Below are 13594 nucleotides of genomic sequence, written 5' to 3'. Positions count from 1 at the left end.
CCAGCTCTAGGGAATAGGAAGAGATTTCTAAGGGAAACGTGAGCCAAGCCATTGAGAGAAATGCACAGGAGCAGGATATATAGGCAGGAGAGACAACTGACTGGTTTATCTAGAAGAGAGGTTTTATATTAGACTGTCATGAGGTCAGATTATGAAAAGCCTTGAAGGGAACTGAGGAAATTGGATTTCATAGCACACACTACTGGTTGCCTAATAGAGTTATTTCCTTCTGTTCTTCAATATTAATAACCCCAGAGCTTTTGCATGCTTACCTCAGAGAGTAGACCTTGATTTTTCTATACAACTCATGGTATTTCCACTTTCCTTGTCAGTGGCTGGCTTACACCAATGTGGTAAATTCTGGCCAATGAGATTTGGGACATCCATATATGTGGATAAACTCTTTAAAAAATGCTTAGCCTAAATAAAAATAACCTTTATCTGATTCTAGTCAAAGCTGTGTGAGGCTTGGGTGTGCTGCTGACATGTTGGGGTAATGAAGAGACAAGATGAAAGACAAACACCAACAAACTGAGGATGGCAGAGAATGACCGAAAGAACTTGGATCCTTGATGACATCATCAAGCACCTGAATTAACCCAGGAATTGTCCTTCCCCTGCCTCCCCCCCAGACAGTTTGAGAATGTATTTAATTAATTACTGTTTAACATCTTTAGTTTTCTGTTCTGTTCCATGCAACTGACAGCATTAGTCCAAGATACTAATGTTTAGGGTCAAAACCTCTGGGAAATGCTCAAGTAGGTGACTGGTAGCCATTGAAGGCATTTGATTACAGTTGGAGACTGATCAAAACAATGCTCAAGTCTTAAAAGTGACATGCATAAAAAATAGGTCAGAAGAAAGGAAAGGTAGAGTTAAGCAGACCAGCTTTATCAAAAAGCATGAAAGTCAGTTACCAAAAGATTTTAGAAAAATTTGAGAAATATTACTATTGTATAAAATCATTAATGTACATAGATAAATACTTGAAACAGAATTGGGGAAACAGCTCATTTTGTTAAGGATAGTAGAAGATGTTTCTTCTCTGATTTTTTTATATTGTTTTCATTATGTTATTATTTCTATTTAAAATCTAAACAATTACAGAAAGTATAGTTTCCCTAAATGTTGCATATTCAATACTTTTGAAAATGGAAAAATTACTGTAATATGATTTCTCTGCAGTAGCTGCAATTAAAGGTATTTCGAAGACACTGACGAACAACATGGTAAACCAGAAAGCATGCAGGACTAGCTGGGTGACCTTGGGAAGTCAAGTAAACCCTGTGGCTCATTGTTTTCCTCTCAGGGTAGATTGATCGATAAACCTAAAATTCAACAGTCTCTGTTTTCAAATGGAAGGAAATACTTTTGAGTAAAAACTGTCATGCAATGGATATCAAAATTTAATTTTCTAAGCTCTGTTCTCACCTTTTGTCATACGAACGGAGTCCTAAAACAGAATAAGTCAATCTCCCTGAAATTCTCTGAGCAAACCAGAAATCCTGGGAAATAATTATGTTTTCTAACTTTAATATAACTTTCAAAAAAAGTTCCTGCACAGATTTTCAGAGAATAAACTACTTCCGAAAATTTTAATGTGGATTAAAGTTTTATATCAATATCAAGTAGGTGTCAAGTGACAGTTTATTATTATTTTTAACTTGCCTTTCCAAACAATAATTGCTAAGCATTTTTCACACTTATTGACCATTTGGGAATTCTCCACGTGAATTCTGTGAATGACCTCGTCACATCGTTTGCAAAAGATTTTAAAATTATGTTTTATAAAATATTTTATATCACTTTGTTAGGAGTTCCTTATATACCAGAGATGATAATCTTTTATCTGCATATGTAGAGATTTTTTTTCTCCAATCTATCATTCGTCTGTAATTAGGGTTTCCAGGCGGGAATTCTCACCCGTTCTCAGGAATTTATTTCACATTCCTGTTCCCGAATCCCAACAAAAGTCGGTCGGGGAAATCGGGAAAATCGGCTCCTTGAACCCAGTAATACCCACAACGGGAAATAAACGTTCTACTCACAATGTATCTCTTAGACATTTTTCCTATTTATCGCTAGGGTTTTGGGTGGGAATTCCCACACGTTCTTGGGAATTTTTTTCGTTTTCCGTTCCCGAATCCCGACAAAAGTTGGTTGGGAAATCGGGAAAATCGGCTCCTTGAACCCAGTTGGTTGGTAGTATCAGCTGTCACTTTGTGGAAAAGATTTATCGTCGAGAACAGAAAACAGTTTATATCTCGGGATTCAGGAATGGGAAAGCAAAAAAAATTCCTGAGAATGGGCGGGAATTCCTTCCTGGAAACCCTATCTGTGGTAGTTGTTTATGGTTCTTTTTTGTTTTACAAAAATGTTTTTAAATTACATAATCAGATATGTCTGTCTTTTAATATATAGTTCTGTTTTCTTGGTTACTTAAAATAAATGCCTTTTATTAAACTAATAGCTATTTAACTGTGGAATATGTATACTATAGAGTATCATGTAGTCATTAAAAAGGACATATAAGTGCTATACCAGTTGACTTAGAGGTATATCCCTTGTACTCGATTATTAAGTGAAAAAAGACAAATATCATATATATGATAGTATATTTAAGATGCTGAAAATATACAATATATATAAGGCTACATGATGGTGAAAAAAGTTATCACAAAATAAATAGCAGATTGACCACACTGTTAGGGTGAAAATGGAGGATAAAGAGGGAATTTAGGCTCTCTGAATTGTTTAAAAGTCATGAGTACAGTTTTTTTAAAAATATATGATCCCTTATGTAAAATTATTTGTGTTGGTGGATATATATAAATCTGCATAGAGATGCATAAAAGAATGACCACCAAAAAGTTAATGGTGTTTAACTTAAGGATGGTTAGGTTTCAAGAAGAGACGAGAAAGAAAAGAAACAAGAGGTGAGAGAGAGAGAGAGAGAGAGAAAGAAAACATGATGAAAAAACATCAAATAAATTTAAAGTTGTCCCTTCCAAAAAAACAGAACAGACTGAATGAGGAGGGAGACAGAACCCTCAAGTGAAAAGGTACCCTCTGATGTGGGTAAGAATTTCAGTAATAGTCTTATAATTCCCTGAATACTCCCAAAAAGATATATACATAAACTTACTATGAGTCGTATCAATTTAATCAATTTAAATGCAGAAAATAAATGAGAGATAATACCAATTATACTTCTCTTCACATTGTCACCTCCATAGGCTGTGGTGACAATTTTAGGCACACCTGCTCTAGAAAAACTAAATTTACAGAATGATAAATGTAAGGAGTGGTTCTAAGACTTTTGTGTCCATAAAAATCTTCTTGGAAGATTGTTAAAATGTACATTCCAGGCTCCCACCCCAGAGACTCTTATTGAGCAGGCCAAGAGACCAATAATCCGCATTTAACAAGCACCCCAGGCAAATAAGGCAGGTGTTGACAGATCACACTGAAAAACAGTGAATTTAAGGATGTCTGATCTCTTTACAAACTGATTAACCAAAGAATTCGAGGAGTGTAGTATACTAGAGAGAAAAAAGAATTTTGAAGTCAAAAGATCTAGATTACCTTTCTGATCTAATCCTTTACTCATTCTGTCATTTGCCTCACCCCTTCAGCTGTGGCACTGGCCGCCTCAGTGACCCTCTCCCAACAGCCAAACATGCTCTTCCTCTAAATTTCCAATGGTTCAGCCCCTCGCAGCCCTCAGGTCTTCACTCAGGTGTTACTCTTCAGTGACACCTTGTAGAGAATTTCAACTCCCATCTCACTTTCTTATTCCCCCTGCTGCTTCCTTGTCCTCTCTAGCACTTCTCACTAACTAAAATACAACATACTGTATAAATGTACCACAGTTTCTTAATCCAGTCGTCTACCGATGGGCTTTCGGTTGTTTCCATGTCTTGGCTATTGTGTATAGTGCTGCAATAAACATAGGGGTGCATACATTTTGTTGAATTAAGAGTTTTAGATTTCTCCAGATAGATGGAGTATTATGCAGCCATAAAGAAGAATGAAATCTTACCATTTGCAACAACATGGATGGACCTAGAGAACATTAGGTTCAGTGAAATAAGTGAGACAGAGAAAGACAAATACCGTATGAGCTCACTTATATCTGGAATCTAAAGAAAAGAATAAATGAATGAACTAATCAGAAACAGTCTCAGAGACAGAAGAAAAACTGAGGGTTGCTAGATGGGATGGGGGGTGGGGATAAGTGGGAAGGTGAGGGGATTAGAAAGCACAGTGAGTAACCACAAGATTGCCACGGGGATATGAAAGTCAATTTGGGGAATGTAATCAATAATGTTGTAAAGATTTTGTAGGGTATCCGATGGACACTTGTCTTGTTAGGGAGACCACCTCAGAGAAGATGTAGATGCCTGATCACTGCACTGTACACCTGAAGCTGAAGCTGAACAATAATGAATGTCAACTACAATTTATTTATATATATATATATATATATATATATATATATATATATATATATATATATATATATGGTTACAAGAGGCGGAGTACAGCATTAGGAATAGAGACAGTGGAAATGTAATGGCTGTGTGCGATGTCAGAGGGATAGTGGACAGGGGGGAGGAGGGTCGTAACTGTGTGAGGGTATAAATGATAAATGTCTAACTATTACATTGTTTTGTGCACCTGAAACTAATTAAAAAGTTTAAAAAATAAATAAAATACAACATATTTTACTCATTTTCTTTTGCTTATTATTTGATTCCCCATAAAGACAAAGATATTTGTTAATTTCTTCACTGCAGCATCTGAAGCACCTAGGAGGGTTATCTGGAACCTCAGAGTTCAAGGAGATTTCTCTTGGCCAACATAAAACAAATGAAGATTGAAAGATTCAGTGACAGAAGGCAGATACAGCCAGTTAAGTGGAGAGCTCTGGCACTGCCAGAGATCTGATTCATTTGGCTTGGAGTGAGGCCTGAGATTCTGAATTTCTAACAGAAACACAGGTAATACAGACTCAGCTTTGAGAGCTGTCAAGTGCCTCTGCTCATTTTCTAGTGAAAGTCAACCTATTCTATTATATGAGAACAGCTGTTGGTTAAAAAGGGAAAACTTTGTTATACACATATGAATTTGTCAGTAAAGAAAAATTATTCCCCTAATCTCTATGTACCTAAGCTACCTACTCAAATAAATAAAATGATTCTACTACAATATGGATATTTTCACTTAACAATTATATCATGGATATTTATTGAACCCTAATTTTTAATAAAAACATAATGTTTAGTTTCTAATTTTTTTACTCTTATAAATAATATTTCAGGTGACATTTTTATTATACGCCTTTGTGCATTTGTTTAATTATTTCTTTCTAACAAATTCCTAGAAGGGAAATTTCTGAGTCAGAGTTTAGACCACACTGTCCATACAACTTTCTTCAAGGATGGAAATGTTCTTTATCTGCACAGTCCAATATGGTAGTCACATGCAGCTACTGAGCACTTAAATGTGACTAGTGCAACTGACAAACCGAATCTTTAGTTTTATATAATGTTAATTAATTTAAATTTAAATAGTCACATGTGGCAAGGGGATAACATATTGAATAGAGCAGGTAGAAACATTTAAAGTATCAATAAGTGATGCCAAATTGCTCTCCAGAGAAGTTGTAATTATTTGCATTCACTCTACAGTGTATAACAATAACCACTTCTTTACCCCATTGCCAACACTAGATATTATCAATCCATTGAATCTTTATAATCTGAAAGTTGAAAAACGTCAGTGTGGTTTTCATATTCATTGTTTTCTTTTTTTATATGGCTTTTTATTAATAATGTTGAACAGAATTGTTTTATCTGTAATATTGATTCAAACGCAAATATTCGTACCCATTTTAATTAAATGAGAGGTTGGAAATTAGGTGGCTTCCAGATTTGTTTTGTTGGGTTCATATGTTTTGTTTTGTAATTTACTGCCGATATTTAAATTCATATAAAAATATGAGTTTCCAGCTCCAATTGAAAAATCAAATGATCTGGCAACAGTGACCCACAGTACCACAGGGCAAAAATCAATGGAGCCTCAGAAATGCAGTCACCTTCAGACTTTCTTGTTCACTAGAACTCATCATCCTCTATTATTTTATAGGGGTACTGCTTCACTCACTCAGATTACCTGCTTGGCCCCTACAAGTACCTGATTTACAATTCCTGCTTTGAAATAAATTTTGAAAGATTAAAAGGCAAACAGCATCTAATAATAACTTTCATTTCATACTCAGCATGCGTAAGTGATGTTATGATATTTCTGGATTATTTTATAACATTCAACTAGCAGAAGAATACTTTTCTAGCGGTTGATGACATTTCCTACCTCGCAGAGCAGTGGTTCAGTATCAGAAGGGTTGTTAACATGCAGATCCATAGGCCCCAACCCCAGAGTTTCTGATTGAATGGTTGGGTTGGGCCCCAAGAATTTTCATGTAACCTCGAGCTGCAAGTACAGCTCCATAATGAGATGAGATTTTCTCAAAGATATGGACACTCCTGGGTAATGTTGACAACATAATATAAATTTGTACACCCTTTTTTTCTAACACATCTCCACATTTATTATTTCACTTTATCTTCAAAACAATCCTACTCAGATGGTTGACAATTAGAACAGTAATTGTTAATCCTGTTTTATAGAAGAAAAGTAAGGTGCAGCAGTTAAGAATCTCCCCTAAACACACAAGCAGCTAAAAGAGCCAGAACAAACAGGTTTCCTACCTCCTAACCTAGGTCATATAGGCAAACACAACAATCCAGGACACAACTGGAACTTGATTCTCCGGACTGGTACCATAAACGTAGAACCATGCCCAGGAACAGAGATACATTCACAGCAACAAGCATTTATTTATCAAGTTCTGATTACGTATTAATCTATGCTAATCGTACCTATAGTCTCTACTGTAGGAACTTTTGAAGACACTCAAGGAGCACAGAAAAAAATAAAAAATAAAATCGAAAAACCACTACCTTGAAAACATAATGAATTCTCTATGACATAGGACAAAAACAAATGTGCTCAAGGGGTGGGTAGTAGGGATAAATACAGAGTTGGGTAGAAGAGAGGAGTCACTGTGGGAGCTTCACATCTGGACTTGGAGGAGTTGCTATCGCCAGTCAGTCAAGAATGGGAGGGAAGGAAGAGTACACAATAGGGAGACCTCCTGGGGCTCTGCAACACAAAGAGCTGCTGTTATCCACGTTGGGTGTGTGTTTGCCAGAAATATCAGGGCTGCTGGAACTCCAGAACTTACAAGGGCATGCTTTTGTGTAGTCTAAATTACCTTGACTATGTAAGAATGCAAGTCAGAGGGCATAACTTCATTACCCATTTGTAGCCAAAAGATAACACGATTAGGAATCATGAAACTTTCTCTGATTTTTTCCCCCAAGTTTTGAGAAGCATTCCTAGTAAAAATCCACCAAACTGTGATCACAATACTAATTATATAAATCAGCCCTTCAAGAGAAAAAAGGAGGGTTGCATTTTCATTTAAGTAGAATTGATACATAATATTCTTTACTAATTTTAAGATAGTTTCCTAAGATTAAAAATAATAACTAATAAAAATTACTGTAGAGTGAGAATGCAAGAAAACTACAATTAATTTGAAAGAACCAATGAGAAAATTTGGTTCTTTAACTGACTTGTCCTGTATGCCGGTCTTACAGTTTAGTTCAAAATAACTGAGGGGAGGAAGCTTCCACCACTCTAGTATGTAGGAAACTGTAGCAATACTGCTGGAAAAAGACCTCTCACTTTACGCAAGACGAAAGAAATACAAATCAAAACAAAGGGATACAATTTTACACTTATCAAATTAGCCACAATAATGTAAATGTTTTAAAATAACATAAGCATACATACATATTGTTAATGAAGTATATAAATTTACATAATCCTTTTGGAAAGTAATTTGGAAAATTACCAGAAATTGAGAATTTTCATAATAAAAATAAGAGCTGACATTGATGTGTTTTCATGTATTACTGCTTTTCACCTTAACGACTTTGTAGAGATCTGTTACTACACCCATTTTACAGACTAGAAAGCTCTGATAAAATAAGTTATTGCCTAATATTGCCAATAAGTGATGGAGCTAGGTTTTACACCCTTTAATTTTAGAACCTTTTGAACCTTTAATTTTAGAGCCCACCCATTTTACAACCACACTATACTGCCTCTGTAGGGAAACAATTCTAAGGAAGTTTCAAAAATAAGAAGAAAGTTACATTCACAAAGACAGTCATTATGTATTTTTAAAATACTGGAAAATCTCAAAATATGGGAAGGGCTAAGTAAATTATGGTATGATACACTAATTACAAATAATAGGAAGTAAATTATAGAAAAATATTTATGAAAAATCAGAGTAAAAATGTCTGTAATATGATAAGACATCTGTAAAAATACATGTTCATATGGCAAGATTGAGAAGAAAGCTGGGAAAAATAAAAAAACTTGTATTTTAAAGGAATTTCACCACTAGTACTTGATTTTCCTTTGTTTTTGTCAATTTTCTCAATCAAGATTTACTCTGAACATCCTTACAAATCTATTCTAGTTCATATTCCTATCATCCCAATAATAATTCCTAAAACTTCACTATAATTTATTTATATTACAATCTTATTCAAAATAATTACATAATATTCTTTAACGGTGATTCTGAAGCTTTAAAGTATGAGATTTTCTTAACATCAATGATTTTTGCAATCACGACTCACAGTGTACTTTTGAAACCCCTTAACTGAGATCACATTATAGTGACGAAAATCAGCTAATTCTTTTTACTATCATAATCTTGCAATGACTCCTCAGCTCCCTGTGTCCAACCTGGAATCATCAGCCCAGACGTTGCAGGTGTTTCAGAGATTAGAAAAGTTTCCTACCAAGAACATGATCTCTAAGTGAATATTTATAAAGTAAATAAAATATCTTAGCCATAAGGGATATTCATATTCTATATTCTTTTGAGAATTACTAATTATGTCAGTCTCTTTAAAGCAGGCAAATGAACTTTATTATTACTTTATCATAAAGCAAAGTAAGAGTTTGGTAAGAATAATTTCCCTAAAAATGGCACCATAAGCTGTGAAGAAAAGTTACTCTCCTTAGCCATACAAGGTCCATCCAGCCCCGGGTTTGGCCTCTCTCAGTAACATGAACAGACATTTTGTGGGAAAACGTAAAGTAGCTGTTCTCCAATGGTATCAATCTCACAAGAGCAGGAATGTACTTTAAACATATCTAACTTCCTCTTTACGAATCTACCATTCAGGAATTTACTTTGTCACTCCACTGTCTCATGCCCACAGGTCCAACTGGGTTACCCTTAGCCAGTCTTAGGATACCTACAGAAACTATTTTAATCACAGAATTTTGTAGTTAGAAGTACCCTAGAAGCCCCATAGTTCAATTCCTTTAGCTGAGGGGGAAATTAAAGCATTTTGAAGAAAGTGAGTTTATTTAGCTAGAGCACATCCAGGTCTGGAACTAAGAGATGTGAACAAATGTCTTAAACTTGGCCTTCATATTTCTCCCTTACCATTAAAATTTTTATATTATGTCAACAGAAGTATACCTATGTCCTTTCAATGTCTTTAGATGTACAGTGCACTGGACAGAGTAAACTGTAGTTCTCATTCTCTACTTCCTAAAGAGTTTCAAGATGGAGGAAAAATTCAACAAAGTTTATTAAAAAACAAGCGTAGAGAAACTGGTGATGGGGTGGGGTGGAATAATAGTTTAATAGTTCTGCTTTCTACTGAATATTTGTTCTAAGATTTTTTTTTTAGCATTCTGATTTCCAACTGTAATACGTGTCTGCCTTAGGCCAAATACAAGTTCTAACATCATCACGAATGGATATCAAAATAATATCTATCATCATTGATACATAGTTCATTCTTTACTTATATTCAATTCCTTCCTTCTTTTATTTCTGTAATGTAATTCTATTTTAGTAGGAGAGATATACAAGAAATCCCCACAGTGTTTGCCTCTGGGGAGGACTAGAGCATTGGGAGTATGGGGTAGGAGAGAGAGGGCTTACTTTACACAATTTGAATTTTTTACTCTATGCATCTTATTTCTCAACATACATTAATGAAAACTTTCCCTTTAAACACACGCCTATATGTGTATAATTCTATTATTATTTTCAATAAAACAATTATTTTAAATATTTTCTCGTTTAAATAAATTTTCAGTATTACAATTTGTAAAACCATACAGAAACATTCAGAGGGGGTGGCCGGTTAGCTCAGTTGGTTAGAGCGTGCTGCTCTTAACAACAAGGTTACTGGTTCGATTCCCCACATGGGCGACTGTGAGCTTCGCCCCCCACAACTAGATTGAAAGAACTGCTCCACTTGGAGCTGATGGGTCCTGGTAAAACACATTTAAATAAATAAAAGTTGAAAAAAAGAGAAATATTCAGAAAGAAAAAGAACTAACGCAGTCACAAAATTCAAAGCAGAATTCCGGCACATAATGTATAAGAAAACATAAAGAATAATGAGAGGTTTTTAAGGGGACATTTAATTCAAAAACTTTCTGTGGAAAGCATTTAATTCAACAAGCTTTTTAGGTTTTAAAAAGAGATTTAAGTGGGATTTCCCATCTCAAGGGGGAAGGAGTCTAAAGGTGTGAAAAACAGACATTAAAATTTGGTTTCAATCTTCTCGACAGAGGACAGAGGGCCCAGGTGGGTGCATAAGGACCTTGTAACAGTCACGGCTCTGAGAAAAGGAGCATAATTGAGAGTCCCTTCAGGATCCGTCCGCCTCAGAGGGATGCAGCAGCTGTTCAGGGGGCAGATGAATGCTGTTCTGGACCTTACATGGGCTCGGTATAACCGAGAAACCCTACGAACTGAATCTATACAGATAATTTCTTTCAACAGAGCTCGGAAGGACTGAGGGCATTGATTTATTTTAACAAACCTGCTCATCATCACACCCTTGCCCGTCCGGGGCACACACCTCACTCACCTCGCTGTCTACTTGTGTCAGAGTCAGCTGTCAACACAACCCTTTGTGTCTCATTCAGAATAAGAATGGTCCTCAGACACACACCGAAAAATGGAAATGATGGCCGGAAGACGCGCGCGCGCGCGCGCTCGCGACAAAGTGACATTTCGTGTGGAGGAAAGACACCCAGGGACCCCGAGCAAACGCCCAGCCACCGCTGGACGCTCTCAACTTTGCCCAGCTGAGCTCTCTGCATCCTCTCCGAGTCACCTCCGCGCCTCCCTACCGGCTGCCCCCCCGCCCCGGCCACCCCTTTCACAACCCCTCAGGCTCCGGGGGACGGTCCCCAGCGCGCCCGTCGCCGCCTCCGCCTCTGCGCTCCCCGCCGCGCGGCAGCCTCCCTCATCCCACGCTCGGGCTTCCGCGCTCCCGCCACAAAGGCAGCGAGGAGAGCTCGGGGTGACAGGCCTTTGGCCTCCAGGCGCGGACCGCACGGGCACGGAGCCTCAGGGGGCTGACGCGAGGCGGCGGGGAAAAGGGGTTCGAATCTCGGCTGGCACGGGCGCCTGCCCTCGCCACGCAAACACGCTCGCGCTCACATCCTCGCTCCGCCTTCGTAGTCCTCCAGAAATAGTCCTCCGCAGCGCTTCCCCGCGCAGGCAGGGTCCACAGCCCGCCAAAGGGCAGCTCCTGCCGGGCAGGGGCGTGCGCTCGCGCCCAGCTCGCGACCTCTCACCTCCCGCCTCCCGGTGCCCCGGAGTCCCCACAGCAGCTCACCTGGCCCTGGCGTGGCGCGAGGGCAGAGGACCAGGGGGTGGCCCTCGCCTCCGCCGGGGCTCGTCTCCCCACCCCCAGTCCGGGTCCCAGCGCTGCGCTCCGCTCGCTCGGGCCGCCCTCCTCCGAGGTGCTAGCGCCGCCGGTGGCTGGCGTCTCTCTGGCAGGCGCGCTGACCGCGCGCTCAGTTCCCCGGGGCGGAGCGAGGCGGCGGCCACCGCGGCCGGAGGCGGATTCCTCAGGTGCTGCCCCTCCCGCTTCCCCAGAATCTCCGCGGTGGGGACCCCCGCACCCCCTCCCCAGCCCCGCCTCTGGGTCTCCTGCAGCCTCCGTGCCCGCGAGTGGTTTTAGGGTTCGCTTCCCCTCCTTGAGTGTCGTGGGCGCACATTGCCCTATGTACCCTCTCCCAGGACGCCCCTATCCATACAGTGGCGCCTTCAGCCCACTGTTTTCACGCCTCCATTTCCAAACTCCCCGGTACAAATGATGGGTGTGGCCACTGTGGGGTGTGGAGAGTGGTGGCGTGGAGGGGGTCTTCGGGAGGGAGGATTTCCCCCCAGTGCGGCTGATGCGCGCAGCCAAGAAGAAAAATTATTTTCTTGCCGATTCCGCGTTCACTGAGTGCTCTCGCCTCATTGCGCGAGTGCTTTCTCTGTCCAGAGGACGGCAGCTAAAGGGCCTAAGCGTGAACTCGGCCTGGGCAATGGTGGGTCAAAACTCCTTGGCCTTTTGCAGGAAGGGGGGTAGGGCGGGGGCAGGAGGCGGACTAAACCAAACAACCCCGGGAGCTCCGGGTCAGGACGGACTTTTGCACCTCCGGGATGAGCACGCCCTCCCACCCGCGGACCCGGCCCAGCGCGCAGGGAGGCTGCTGGCTAGCCAGGCTCCGAGTCTCCCGGACCAAAAGGGATACTGTGCCCCAAGGGCAGCCACTTCCAGGGGACCCTGGACCTTGGAGGGTACTGCAGGAGCAAACGTTCTCGAGTGATGCTGCGGCCCGATAGTGATAGATTTAGCTCCACTCTTCACAGCTGGTGGGTTTTGTTATTAGAGATGTAGCTCCATTTTTAAAAAACTCATTGTTGCCAGAGGTAGGCGACTAGACTCCTTCCTTGACTGATTACCCACACTCTGGAAGAAGTATCTCCATGTTGGGTGTAGTGGAAGAGTTTAGGTAAAGGAAAGTTGATCTCTTTGTAGTGCCATTGGGGCAAGTAGAGTCCAGGGTAGGTCAGCATGTTCTTGAAAGTGGGGAAGCTACTGGGGTGCCCGGTCCCCGGCGGGTTGGTTATCGTTCTGTTGTTGCAGTATCATTGTCAGTTATAAAGACAGTTTCAGTTAAAATAGGTCTCATATGATCGCCAAGTCAGTACGTTTTGTTCGCTTGTCTTGATTTTTTTAGGAACCAAAATGCTTCCCCTCCCCCCTTTCTCTTGTGGTGGACACAGAGGGAATTTACTGGAAGTCTGGAATTTCCAGAAAATAACTGAAGGCACAGTTCAGTTGTGACTAGCAAAAGTAAGAGATCTGTTCGTGGTTTGGATTGTCATCTCTCCTTCCTCCATCCACAGGGAAGACATGCTAGTCAACTGCCAATTTTTAAAAAATCACTCTGTTCCTTGTGGGGATAAGGAACAGAAATGCTTTTTGTTTTGTTTTACAATTGAATCCCTATAGTCCAGTCTTTAAAAACACATAGAAACACTTCTCTGTGTCACAAGGGCAGGAAACATAGCTTTCTCAATCAGTGCTGTATTCCCACAGTTCTGGATCTTGCCCACAATACAGGC

At 39.9% G+C, this 13594-nt stretch overlaps 1 protein-coding gene across 6 annotated transcripts in view; it reads right to left on the bottom strand.

The window, feature by feature from the left end:
• The window catches only part of GREB1L (GREB1 like retinoic acid receptor coactivator), a 257946-nt gene extending 245961 nt beyond the window's left edge, over positions 1–11985 (bottom strand). For 3 of the 6 annotated variants that reach the window (XM_074340252.2, XM_074340245.2, XM_019741202.3), the window contains exon 1: positions 11808–11944. The gene's annotated coding sequence lies outside the window, so the exon portion shown is untranslated. Of the gene's footprint in view, positions 1–11807 lie in introns of all 6 variants that reach the window. The other 3 variants (XM_074340250.2, XM_074340251.2, XM_074340246.2) reach the window with 3 other exon arrangements.
• Positions 11986–13594: the final 1609 nt, after the last annotated feature.

The sequence above is a fragment of the Rhinolophus sinicus genome, chromosome 4 (assembly GCF_057876585.1).
Source record: "Rhinolophus sinicus isolate RSI-liver-muscle chromosome 4, RSI-T2T, whole genome shotgun sequence".
NCBI classification, from domain to species: domain Eukaryota; kingdom Metazoa; phylum Chordata; class Mammalia; order Chiroptera; family Rhinolophidae; genus Rhinolophus; species Rhinolophus sinicus.
This window is presented reverse-complemented; position numbering and strand designations above follow the sequence as displayed.